At 43.9% G+C, this 14,109-nt stretch overlaps 1 long non-coding RNA gene across 1 annotated transcript; it reads right to left on the bottom strand.

Annotated features, from left to right (window-relative positions):
• Positions 1-2,312: 2,312 nt before the first annotated feature.
• Positions 2,313-12,665, bottom strand: LOC125462730 (uncharacterized). Its single transcript, XR_007249697.1, has 2 exons — positions 12,514-12,665; positions 2,313-2,586 (listed from the first exon to the last, which is right to left on the bottom strand). It is a non-coding gene; the product is annotated as an uncharacterized LOC125462730 (long non-coding RNA).
• Between the last annotated feature and the right edge of the window lie 1,444 nt (positions 12,666-14,109).

The raw sequence follows: 14,109 nt of genomic DNA, 5'->3' as shown, positions 1-14,109 counted from the left end.
GGTGGATAGCAAGAAGTTTTTTTTTTCCCCAGTGGTGGGGACTCAATTACTAAGGGTCATTATTTCCAGTTGAGAGGGGAAAGGTTCAGAGAGATATGCGTGGAAAGTTCTTTACACAAAGGGTGGTGGGTCCCTCGAACGCGTTGCAAGCGAAGGTGGGAGAGGTGGGCACGATAGGATGATTTGAGATGTGTCTAGACAGATACACGAATGGGTCGTTAGCAGAGGAATACAGATCCTTGGAAAATAGGCGGCAGGTTTAGACAGAGGATGTGGATCAGTGCAGGCATGAAGGGCCAAAGGACCTGTTCCTATGCTGTTATCTTCTTTGTTCTTTGTTCTAAATGAGTACTTTGTGTCAGTTTTCACCCAGGAGAACGATATGGACAATAGTGTGGCATGGTGGCTCAGTGGTTAGCACTGCTGCCTCACAGCGCCAGGGATACGAGTTTGATTCCACAGTGCACGACTGTCTGCATGGAGTTTGCACACTCTCCCTGTGTCAGCATTGGTTTCCTCCGGGTGTTCCGGTTTCATCCCACAGGCCAAAGGTGTGCAGGCTAGCTGGATTAACCAAGCTAAATTGCCCGTGGTGTTCTGGGACGTGTAGAATAGGTGGGTGACAGTGGGGTGGATCTGGGTGGGCTGCTTTGAGGGTCGGTGTGGACTTGTTGGTCCAAAGGGCCTGTTTCCACGAGGTAGGGATTCTATGATATCTGGTAGTGAGCTTTATGTGGAGCATGCCAGTATGCTATGAAGAAAGAAGTGGTGTTGGGCCTTTTGAAGAGTAGCAAGTCACCTGGACCCAATGGCATACACACCAAGTTGTTGAATGAGTTAAAAAAGAAGATTGCTGGGGCTTTGACAAAGATCTTTGTGTCCTTGCGAGGCACTGGAGACTTCCCAAGGGACTGGTGAGGAGTTAATGATGTTCTTCTCATCAAGACAAAGAGGGATATTCCAGGAACATACAGATCCGTGAGTCTCACGTCGGTGGTTGGGAAGCTCTTGGAGATAATTCTCAGGATAGGATTTACACACATTTGGAAAAACATGGCCAGTTAGGGATGGCCAACATGGCTTTCTGCAGTGCATGTCATGTCGTATTAGCTTGATTGAATTTTAAAAGGAGGTGACAAAGGTGATTGATGAGGGTAGAGTGGTGCACCTTGTCTACATGGATTTTAGTAAGGCTTTCGACAAGGTCCCTCATTCTGTGCTCACCCAAAAGATACAAATGCATGGCATCCAGGGCGACTTGACCACATGGATTCAGAATTTGATTGTTCAGAGAAGACATCGAGTAATGGTGGACAAACAGAAACAGAATTTGCTGAAAAAACAAACTCAACAGGTTTCGCAACAGCAATGATGAAAATAACAGTTTAATGTTACGGGTCTGGTGACCCTTCCTCAGGTAATAGTGGAGGGCTGTTTTCCACCTGGAAGTCTGTGACTCCTGGTGTTCTGCAGGGTTGTGTACTGGGTACTGGGGTAACAAGGTGGAGAGATGGATGAGCACAGCAGGCCAAGCAGTATCAGAGGAGCAGGGAGGCTGATTTTTTGCGACTTGACCCTTCATCAGAAATGCCAAAGGGAGGAAGCATCCTCAGAAGAGCCTTTGCAGAGTGGTTAAAATTGTTTCAGAGATAGCGGGAATTGCAGATGCTGGAGAGACTGAGACAACAAGGTGTAGAGCTGGATGGCAGGCCAAGCAGCATGAGAGGAACAGGAAGTCTGATGTTTCGGGCCCAGATCCTTCTTCAGAAATGGGTAATCTGCTGTTTATGATAGATCTAAATGACTCGGATGTGGATGGAGACGTGTGGGTGATGAAGTTTTTGGATCAGACAAAGATGGGTGAACAAAACCAAGTTGCTGGAAAAGGTCAGCAGGTCTGGCAGCATCGGAGAAGGAAATAGCAGATTGGTGAATTTGTGGAGAGTGTAGATCAAATGTGAAAGAAAAGTACAACGACGGGATCCTGAACAGTATTGATGAAAAGAGTGATCTTGAAGTTCATGTTTACAGCTTCCTGAAAGTGTCCACATAAGAAGATAGTAAAATGTGAGGCTGGATGAACACAGCAGGCCAAGCAGCATCTCAGGAGCACAAAAGCTGACGTTTCGGGCCTAGACCCTTCATCAGAGAGGGGGATGGGGTGAGGGTTCTGGAATAAATAGGGAGAGAGGGGGAGGCGGACCGAAGATGGAGAGAAAAGAAGATAGGTGGACCTAGAATGTTATGAATGAATTTTCACAGGTGTTCCACAGTACCAAAGCGGGTAAATCAATATGAACACAAGTCAGTAACAAAGTAAAACATTCACAATTTATCAGGAACAAAATTGCCATAATTATCAACACGAAACATACTGCCTCTTCTGATTACAATATGTCCAGAGTCTCTTGTAAATTTACACAGTCACTTTTTCCGTGGCTCTGTCTCTGGCTCTGCAAAGTTGCTTTCTCCCTCTCTCTCTCTCAATGATGGTCAGCTGGTCTCTGCTTCTTTGCATTCTGGGCTTCTTCATGGGCCTCAGGTGATTACAAGAACGACTCCAAGAGAGAGGTCTGCAGGTGAACTCTGTTTATATAAATTGTAAATGCGTTTTTGGAACTTTCTGTATTTATCACCAATCAGGGTGAGAACCTTTAATTGTTTGAAACAAAATAACTCATTTCAATGACATGTGGCTGTCAGGTTTCTTTGAGCAGCATGACCCGGGGCCTTTCTGTCTCAGTGGCCTTTTGTTTAGTGGATAATTTGTTGGGGGTGTCTGTGCAGACTACCTGTTACCTTGTTGGTGTGTAGGCACAGCGTCTGGTGTGTGGGTTTTGTGATTTCACTTGGCCAATGTACCCAGCATTACATACTGCTGAGCCAAGTTGGCAATCTGGGTGTTTGCACCCAGGAAGCTGCTGCAACAGGATAATAAAGAATGGATGTGACACGCTTGCATTTGTTGGTCAGGGAATTGAGTAAAACATCAGGATGTCATGTTGTAGCTTTATCAGACTTTGGTTCGGCTCCACTGAGTGTATTGTGTTCAATTCTGGCCACCACATTACAGAAAGGATGTGGAGGTTTTGGAGAGGGTGCAGAAGAGGTTTTTCCGAATGCTGCCTGGATTAGAGGGTATGGGGTATAAGGAAAGGCTGGTTCTTGTCTTTTGAGCAGCGGAGGCTGAAGGGTGAGTTGACACAATTGTATAAATTAATGAGACACATTAGAGGCCAGCCAGAATCGTTTCCCCAGAATTGAAATGACAAAAATTAGGGCCAAGCATTCAGATTGAGAGGGGGGATTGTTCAAAGGAAATGTGAGGGTCAGGATTTTTACACTAAGTGTTACAATTGTGGAATGCCCAAGGGTCCGTTCCATGCTGTACAGTTCTGTGCTCCATGACAGTCATAAAGAGTCAATGCTTTGTGTCCAGTCACCCTGCATCAGAATAGTTATTGTTCCTGTTTTTGATTGAGAAAGTGTTCAAGTTGAATCTGTGTGTATATGCCGTGTGTGTGCGCGTGCGAGAGAGAGAGTGAGAGAGAGAGAGAGAGATGATATTGACCCCTAAATATACAGAAATGGCAGACTAGTCTCAAGGAAGTGTCAGCTACTGCTCCAGTCCCCTTGCTTTGCCAGGAGAACCTCGTTTTGTCTCCTTTCCTGACCGCAGAGGGGAGTCATCCACTGGGGTGGGGGTGTAATGCGTAAGATGGGGGCAGACTATGTCGCAACCTAACTTTATAATTGGGTCAAGTGCTGGTATCTCAACCAACTTTTAATTTATTGTGTGCTTATTCATTGGATTTCTGAAGTGGGACTTGTGTTAAATTGAACATCATTCCAAATAAGTCTAATTCTGGAGTAGTTAGTATCAAAGGGGGAATTATTCGCTTTGTCAGTATCTCTTTGAATTTCTCCATTGTTAAGATCAAATAAATAAATTGTCACTTGTTATTTATGAAGTTGATCAGGGTTTTCCTTTCTTGAAGCATTAATCTGACAAATTATGGAGGGAAATTACAAGCTTTTTCTGGGTGTTTTGGGGGTAGAAGGGAACCTCCACTCCTGAAACAGCAGATTTGGCTTTATGTCAGTTTAAGGATCAGAAGGGTTTGGCCGTTCCCTCTCCAAAACACTCTCACATCAGTGCTAGGCTGCCCTGGTCACATTGCTTTTGCTGAACAATTTGCAACATCTTAAATGTCTCATTGACTGCTCACAACTGCCCCGTGGCAGCACCTTCTACAGCAGCAGTCCAGTGCAATCCACCAAACTCTGATTTCAAAGAGCACAGAAGGAGCTGGTTTGACCCAAAGAGCTGCTGTTTGTGCTTGTTCTCTCCGCAAACATCCTCCAAGTCATGCCCTCTGGGAGTTCAGGTGGGAGAGGAAGGCAGATGTTTGTGAGGGTGTGTGGTGGGGGTAGGGGCATGTGCTGGGATGGGCATGGAACAGAGAGCAGCTGGGATGAAGGTCGAAGGAAACAGTTTAAATTGTGACCACAAACCTATCCACGATTTGTAGAGTCACCTCAGTACTCAGGGATATAGATTGGCAGTCCCGAAGAATTTATGAGCCTTCAATCCCATCAATTTCTTCAAAACAATTTCTCTTCCAACACTAACTCACTTCAGTCTCCCCATCTTACTAAACTCTAGTTTTTCATCATTTCCAGTATTTGTGAAGACAGCGTGAAATATGGATATAGTTCACAGACATTTCTCTGTTCGTTTTGTTTAAAATGACAGGGCTGCAATTCGACTGAACCCAATTAACCACAGGCCACTCACAACCAGGGTCCCACAGATGAACTTAAACTCTGGGGCAATGAAAAGACACAACTTAAGTGTGCCTCAGAGTGTGCATCCTGTTCAACAGACTTCAGCACTAAGGACTATTTCCCCCTTTGGAGAAAGCCCTTATTCAAAGGTCACCTAGTTCCAAACTTTCTCTGTTTTGATCTTCAAATGGACAAAAGAAAATCCCTTGGGAGAAAACAGATAGCATTAGTTGAAAGTCAAACAGGACAAGCTTTATGGAGACAGAGCACAGCAAGATCACAGGTTTCCTCTCCCAATGGCTCAGCAAATTTCTCAGCCACTTCCAAACACACACATATCAGGCTATGAATTGAGTTTTCATGGTAGAGCCTTTGGAAATCTTTGAAATGATAAGTTATCTGATTACAACAGTCACTGTCTGAAATGATGGCATTCGAACAGTTGTTGCACAGTAAGATCCCACATGCAACAATTGTATCAGCAGTCAGATAATCTGATCTTTTTCCCCTTTGTGATAATGGTTAAGTTTAACTATTTCCTTTGACCCCATAATCTAATTCAGCATCTCAAATGCCTCTCCATCGCTCATCTGTTTTTCCTGCTTTCTCAATTTTGCAGATCTTTCGCTCACTGTCAAATTTTATCCTCCTGTCCTTTCCGTAACTACATTAAACCTCAGGGTCACAAAGAGACGCAACCCATGTGGATAAACTCCAGTTCACCCTTATGGACGTTTCTCCTGTTCAAGGTTTTCCTGGCTCAAAATATTTTGGATCCTCACATTACAGCTTTCCAATTAAGCAATCCTCGAGGTAAAAGAGAAAGGACGAGTTGAAAGGGGGATTGAGACAACTTTGGAAATAAATATCGGAGCAAGAGCCCATGTTTATCTGCTGCACTTATACTCCACTATGTAGCACAAAGCCATAGCAGCATAAATATACAAACTAATCTTAAGAGAGCAATTAACCAGCAGCTTGAGATAAAACTGAGTAGACACAGGCAGACAGACAGACAGACAGACACACACACACACACACACACACACACACACACACACACACACACACACACACACACACACACACACACACACACACAGAGTCACAACCAGACGAGCAGAGGTGTTCAATCTCTCATTAGAGAGACTGAACAGGGTTTGAGAATGAATCTGACAATTTCTTGTCCAGATTTCTTCTCAGCGAGCTGTTTGCTAACTGTATCCAAGAGTATCAGACAATTGCACTCTCTCTTATATAACAGGGTGCTGAGCTGGATGAACACAGCAGGCCAGCAGCATCAAGACAGCAGGAAAGCTGACGTTTTGGGTCGGGACCTTTCTCCAGAAATTTCTGAGGTCTAGAAAATCATGAGAGGTATCGACTGGTTCGATAGCAAGAAGCTTTTTCCCCAGAGTAGGGGACTCAATCACTCGGGGTCATGATTTCAAGGTGAGAGGGGAAATGTTTCAGGGAGATATGCCTGGACAGTTCTTAACGCAGAGGGTTGTGGGTGCCTGGAAGGTGTTGCCAGCGGTGGTGGGAGAAGTGGGTACAAGAGCATCATTTAAGATATAACTAATCAGACAATGAACAGGCAAGGAGCAGAGGGATACAGATCCTTGGAAAACAGGCCAGAGGTTAAGATAGAGGATCTGGATCGGCGCAGGCTGGGAAGGCCAAAGGGCTTGTTCCTGTGCTCTAATTTTCTTTGTTCCATGTTCTTTGTCCAGATTGTCTTGCAAAAGCAGTTGCTACTATCTCTGCACTATCTCTCAGTCTGCTCTCTGGGGAGGCCTGTGTCTTAATGAGATTTTAATTGAAGACTAGAACCTCCCTGGCAATGAGATGCTAATTCTCGGGCTGCAAAGCTTTACCATTTTTTGTTTTTAAATATCTTTTTTTTAAGTTTGTTAGTTGTGTCAACGTAGTTTGGAAGTGTTAAACATTGGTTTCACGCTGGCATCTAAGAGCTTTACTATTGACAACCCAACACAGTGGATTTGGGAAGAGAGTGGGGATATTTGCTGAGGATTTCTCAGGCTTGTCCTGTTGTCATTGTGGCTCCCAGAATAGAACTCACTTATTTTCTCTCTTCTGCTCCTATCTCTCTCTACCCCACACTACATGGGCCATTTCAAGCTTGACTTTGAATTTATATTTCCTTTCCCCTTCTTGAATATATCATCAGGGCTTCAGAATTTAAAACATTGATCACATGCCTCCTCTACAAACGCCACCATTTCCCTGACTCAAATCCCAACTCACCCCACCATGCAGGACTGGGGAGAACAGGGAAGTTTACATTAGTTTCAACAGGGCAGATAATCAGTGAGATTTTGAACTCATGTATTCTGATTGAAATGTCTTTGTGTGTGTCTGTGTCGTGTGTCTGTGTATTGGGAGGGGGTAGTGGGGAGAGGACGGGGGACATGGGGAGACACTGCCTGTCTGTGTATGCCCATCTGAGTGCAGTTTGGGTGTCAATAATTTCATGATGTACCCATAATGTGACGGTCCATGCCACTGGCCTAGCCATGATCCACAAAACACACTCAGTTCCTGGCTCTCATTCCTTGACTTTCATTCCCATTCACTCTTCCACACACGACTCCACAAATTCAACATCAAGATCTTTTGTTTGATTCTTTCCTGCTCTAATTCAAAGTTTGGTCCTTAACATCCACATGAACATTTGCCCGAAGCCCATCAGCCCTATCCTCTCTCCAGTACCCGGTCCCAATACACACACACACACACACACACACACACACACACACACACACACACACACACACACAAACACACAAACACACACACACACACACACACACACACACACACACACAACACAAAGACATTTCAATCAGAATACATGAGATCAAAATCTCACTGATTATCTGAAATCTTTTAATTTCTCAAGCTCTGCTGAGATATTCAAGAAGGGGAAAAGAAATAAAAATTGAAAATCAAACTTGAAATGACTCATGTAGGGCGGGGCAGAAAGAGACAGGAGCAGAAGAGAGACAGTAAGAGAGTTCTATTCTGGGAGCCACAATAACAGCAGGAAAAGCCTGAGAGATCTTTTGCAAATATCCCCAATCTCTTTCCAAATCCACTTTGTTGGGGTGTTGACAGTAAGGCTCTAAGGTGCTCGTGTGGAACCAAACACATCATATGATCCTGAGAGAATGTGGTACAGGACTGTTGCAGTGTCAAAAGGGTGGGGGTGGTGAGTCTTGAGCCTGACCCAGTTGTGCGAATGTCTTCTGTTAAGTTGACATCCAGGAAAAGTACAATGGAACTTTAATATTTAAAAACCCAAGACAATTTTGTCAGACCATGCCCCTTAGTACCTGTGAGTGTGCGTGTGTGTGTGTGTGTGTGTGTGTGTGTGTGTGTGTGTGTGTGTGTGTGTGTGTGTGTGTGTAGGGAAAGTGTATCTCTGTGCGCTAGTTTGGTCCTGAAACATTGGGTCAAATTCTCCTTTGCCCAAGTACTGACTAGGTTTTGAAGCATTATTGTCAGCATCACAGCACACGAATTACAGAAAGCTAATTGATTTAAACTATTTCCACGGGTTGAAAAATCCAGAGCAAGGCAGCAGAATTTGAGAACGAGGGCCATAGCATTCAGGAGTGAAGTTAATGGAATGTACAACAGAGAATAGTCCAACACAGAAACAGGCCCTTTGGCCTAGGATGTTGTCTCGAACATGTTGCCAAATGAAACTAATTCTTTTAACCTGCTCTTGGTCCATATCCCTCCATTCCTTGCATGTTCCTGAGCTGATCTAAAAGCCCCTTAAATCCCATTATCATATGTGCCTCCACCACGCCGGTAGAGCATTTCTGACACCTAGCATTCTCTCTGTAAAAAAAAAACTTGCTCCTCACATCTGTTTGAACTTTCTCCCTCTCACTTCAAACGCATTCCCCCGAGTACAATAAATTTTAACTTTGGGAAAAAGATTCTGCCTGCCAACCCAGTCTATGCTTCTCATAAATGTGCAGGCTTCGATCACATCTCCCCACAGCCTCCACCGCTCAAGAGATAATTAGCCGTGTTTTTCTATCCTCTCCTGATGGCTCATGTGATCTAAACCAGACGATATCCTGGAAAACCTTTTCTGCACCCTCCCCAAAGCCTGCACATCTATCCTATAATGCAACGGCCAGAATTGAGCATCATCCTCATCGCGACGACTGGTCAAAGTCTCATAAAGCTGCAACATGACATTTTAACTCCTGTACTAATTTCCCTGACCAATAAAGGCAGGCATGCCATATACCTTCCTTACCACCCATTCTACTTGTGTAGCCACTTTCAGGGTGCTATGGACCTGAAACCCAAGATTCCTCTGCATATCAATGCTGTTCACAGCCCTGTCCTGGTCTCAAAATAGCCCAGCCACTGACATGCTCCAGACAAACCTCATTATCCTCTAGGTCCTTCTCCTGAGTGAATACTGATGCAAAGTACTCGTTCAGGGTTTCACCCACATCCCCTGCCTCCAAACACAAGTTCCCCCCTTTATCATTGAGTAGTCATCCCTTTTTCCATTTATCCTGCTGTTTTTCATGAATACATAGAATTCTTTGGGATACTCCTTCACCAGGTTTGTCAAGTCATTTCATGGAAACTTCTTGTTCTACTAATTCCCAGCTCGAGTACTTTCCCATTTTCCTGATGTTCTTCATGAGTTCTGTCCAAGGTTAGCTTCCTAATCTCTACATATGCTTCTTTTCTCTTTAACTAAATTCAAAACGCTGCTCATTATGCAAGGGTCCCTTACCTTGCTCTCCTTGCCCTTCCTGCTTAAAGGAACATGCCAGTCTTGAACTCTCATCAGCAGGTCTTTAAATAGTTCCCACATGTCAAATGTGGACTTGCCTAAGAACAGATCCTCCCAATTTAATCTCCCGAGCTCCTGCCAAAAACAGACGGAACTGGCCTTCCCAAACTTAGTCCCTTCCTGCAAGGCCCTGACTTACCCTGAATAAAAACTGAAAGAACTGCGGATGCCATCAATCAGAACAAAAATAGAACTTGCTGGAAGCTCAGCTGATCTGGCAGCATCCATGAAAAAAAGTCAGAGTTAATGACGTGGGCCTGTTGACCTTTCCTCAGAACAGGCATTGACTCTTCGTAGCTATATTTAAACATAAGCAGCTGTTTCCAAAACGCTGTCCCACTGAGAGGTCAGTCACATGGCCAGGCTCCATAGCCAATACAAGTTTCAGTATGGCCACTCCTCTCGTGAAACTATCCTCATCCTGTTTCAAGAAACCCTCTTGGATGCACCTGACAAATTCTGTATTGCCTTGCTCTAACAGAGTCCCAGTCAATGCTGGGGAAGTTAAGGTCAGTCACAATAATAAGCCCTGAATTTACTGCTTCTTTCCACAATCTGCACACATATTTGTTTCTCAGTCTCTCAGTTGCTGTTGGAGGGCCTACAGCATAATCATATCAGGGTGACTGCACCTCTCTTATTTTTGAATCCTTCCCATATTGCCTGAATGGACTCACAAAGTGTGGTGGAGGTTTCCCAAGCAGCAGTTTTTGATGGATCACTTTTTCGTTTTAAAATCTGAGGTATTTGTTTGTTCAGCAAAGGTAATAATGGGTTATGGGCCGAAGGAAGTGATGTGGAGTTAGAACACAGATCAGCCATGATCCCATTGAAGGACAAAACACACTTGAGATCTGAATGGTCTACTCCTGTTGTGGAAATTATGAGGTTTCTTTTCCCAGGGTGGATCGGGCTTTTGGAAGAAAAGAGAACAAAGAAGAAAGAAACCGACAGCGCAGGAACAGGCCCCTCGGCCCTCCAAGCCTGAGCTGATCCTCTGTCTCACCTGTCAAGTATTTTCTAACGGTCTGTGTCCATTTGCTCCCTGCCCATCCACGGAACTGTCCAAATATATCTTAAAAGACGCTAAGGTGTCTGTGTCTACCACCTCCGCTGACAACACATTCCAGGCACCCACCACCATCTGTGTAAAGAGCTTTCCACGCTTATCTTTCTTAAACTTTCCTCCTCTCAATTTGAACTCAAGACCCCTAGTAATTGAGTTCACCACTCTGGGAAAAAGCTTTTTGTTATCCATCCTGTCCACACACCTCATGATTTTGTAGACCTCAATCACGTTCCCCCCCGCCAATCTCCGTCTTTCTAATGCAAATAATCCTAATCTACTCAACCTCGCTTCATAGTTAGCACCATCCATACTCCGCAACATCCTGGTAAACCTCCTCTGCACCCTCTTCAAAGTATCCACTTCTTTTTGGTAATGTGGCGACCAGAACTGCTCACAGTACTCCAAATGTGGCCGAACCAAAGTCCTATACAAGTGCAACATGACCTGCCAACCCTTGTACTCAATACCCCGCCCAATGAAAGAAAGCATGCCATATGCCGTTTTGACCACCCTATTGACCTACGTGGTCAGGGAACAATGGACCTGAACACCCAGATCTCTCTGTTCATTAATTTTCCCTCGGACCTTTCCATTGACTGTATAGTTCGCCATTGAATTTGATCTTCGAAAATGCATCATTTACGCGGGGGACACAGGCTCAAGATGCTAGCGGGCAAGTTTAAAAGAGAAGTACAAAACAAGTTTTTCACACAAAGCTTGATGAGTGCCTCGAACATATTGCCAGAAGAGATGGTGGCAGCAGACACTATAACAGATTTCAAGGAGCACTTGGAAAAATACATGAACATGAAGGGAATAGAGGGTTATAGATCCCGTAAGTGAATACAGTATTGGTAAGGAAGGGTGCATGCTTGGAGGGTCAAAGTCCTGTTCCTGTGCTTCATTTCTCTTTGTTCTTTGTTCTTTGTCTGTTCTAAAGTAAAGAATCCTCCACACTGACCTCATTAAACACACCAAGGACAGTTAAGCACGAGTTCGATCGAGAGCAAAGCTCTCTCTACACTGTCCCCATCGAACTCTCCAAGGACAGGTACAGCATGCTTGCAGAGACAGAGTAAAGCTCCCTCTAAACTCTCCAAGGAAATAGAAAGCATCGCAATTGATGCAGAATAAAGCTCCGTCAATGATGTCACAGTCAAAACTTTAAAGGAATGACGTCATCTGAGGTGAGATGCAGATTTAAACTCACTCTCAACAATGCCCTTCAGACCCGATCCTCACAAGATGCACACACATGCATACACACATACTCACACTTAGATACACGCATTCAAATTTCTCGAAGGTGATAGACAGTGTCAAATTATCACCAATTCAATGTTCTCAACAAAAACAGAAGTACTCCAGAAATTCGTCACAAACGTTTTGCTTAATTCTCTCTATTCTACTCTGTTTCCTGAGTAGATTCTTGATTCTTAATACTCACACGAACAGTCATCCGAATCCCAAGTCTGCTTCCAAACACAGCATGTGATTCTCACGTGGAGCGTAATGCAGGAGTCTCTCAGTTGTGTGAGAGTGTCTTTGTGTGTCTGTGTCTGAGTCCACGGCCCTGTATCATTTGCCCATTGACTCTGGCACCTTTTAAGTTATTCATCATTACTGACAACTGATGGGTTGCCAGTAATTATGGGGCAATTGGACGAGGGAAGTGGGTAAGTTTTACAGTGATTGTACAGGGGACATGGACACCACGAACTAACTCAAAAAGACGAATGGATGAATGTGGAAATTTACAGATATTCCAGATTGAATGAGAGAGACAGATAGATACACTCACCAAGGGAGAGATTTTTCCTTGAGAAGGTAATGTTGAGAAGGCCTTATTGAATCACTGCACTCCAATAAACGAAACTTACTGGAGAAACACAATGTGACAAATTAAACTGCAGCTTTCTCTGTTCCTGCACAAGAATAACATCCATCATTCAACTTATAGTCAGTCAGAGACTGAAATCTCATTGACGGTCCCAACGAATTTATACACATCGTAACATATACAGGGAGTGAGGCACATTCTGAAATGTGATCGACCGGTTTGGGTTAATTTACATTCACTGTAACAGCGATCAGAGGAACCGGTAGATTCGGAATAACCAAAAATGGAGAGAGAATTCCAGGGTGTACGATGTCCAGACAGCTGGAAGCGAGTTACATAATGAAAATATTTCGAGGTTTTTGGGGTGGTTTACATAAAGAATACATGCTACTCAGTAGTGAATGACACAATACAATCTAATCAAGGGGTTTGGTGTGGTTTATATGTAGAATAACAGATAATTAAGAGTGAGCTGCTGACTGGAATCAAATTGAAAGTTCCAGGGTGTTTTATGCACAGACTCACAGATATCCACGAGCGAGTTACATACAGGAATCTAATTGAGGCAAGGGAAGTTGGATACAGAGTAAAGCTCCTTTAAGATTGACCACAACATACACTTTTAGGACAGGTACTTAGGTACAAATCTTCCTCTCTGTGACCAGAGAATGATTGTCTTCCATCTGTTCTGGGACTGAATTGTGTGCGCCACAGTGTTTATTCTGAAACATCTTTGGATTTATTGGAATTTAGAAGAATGAGGAAGGATATCATAAGAACATATAAAATCATGATGGAGCGGAACAGGTTAGACGCAGGAAGTATGTTCCCAATGTTGGGCAATTCTAGAACAGTCAAAGAACAAGGGGTAAGCCATTCGGGACGGAGATGTGGAAGAATTTCTTCACTCAATGAATTGTGAACCTGTGGACTTTTCTGTCGGGATATTTCAGGAAGCAGTTGTGGCCAGTTCATTGTATAGATTCAAGAGAGAGCTGTCGTTATACTCTTTCAGGAACACCCAGAGAATCTGCAGAACAGATATTCTCGTTTCAGGAAGTGAGAAAAGCAAACTGGTCACCTGACAATTTGTGGTTAACCACAGCACATCCCAACAGATTTAGAGCAGTGAGTAGGACCTTATTGTTAACGCTTTCATGTTGACAGTGGAGTTGAAAACCTTCTGTCTGGTTAGGATTAATACTGCCAAGCCAAGTTAAGTGCACCTGATAAAATAAGACGTTGCAAGGTTCAAACTCTTAACTTTCAGAGTCTTGGGAACTTACATGACAGGGTAGAAAGTATTCAGTTGAACTTTGAATAATTCCAGCCGAAGGAGTTAATTGTAAATTTAAGACGTATCAGCAGAGGACAAACAAGTAGAATATGTAGCTTCTCACATTGATGCTGCCAATGTCACAGATGGCCCCATATGCAGGAAGTGCTCCCAGCTGTTGAAGCTGGAGGTTTGGGTTTCAGACCTTAAACAGGTTTGGAGACAATGTAGCACATCCTTGAGGCTGAGAGTTAAGTGGGGAGCACATTTAGAGAGGTTGT

Source organism: Stegostoma tigrinum, chromosome 21, assembly GCF_030684315.1.
Source record: "Stegostoma tigrinum isolate sSteTig4 chromosome 21, sSteTig4.hap1, whole genome shotgun sequence".
Taxonomy (NCBI): Eukaryota; Metazoa; Chordata; class Chondrichthyes; order Orectolobiformes; family Stegostomatidae; genus Stegostoma; species Stegostoma tigrinum.
Note: the sequence above shows the minus strand (reverse complement) of the source record. Positions and strands in the feature narration are given on the sequence as shown.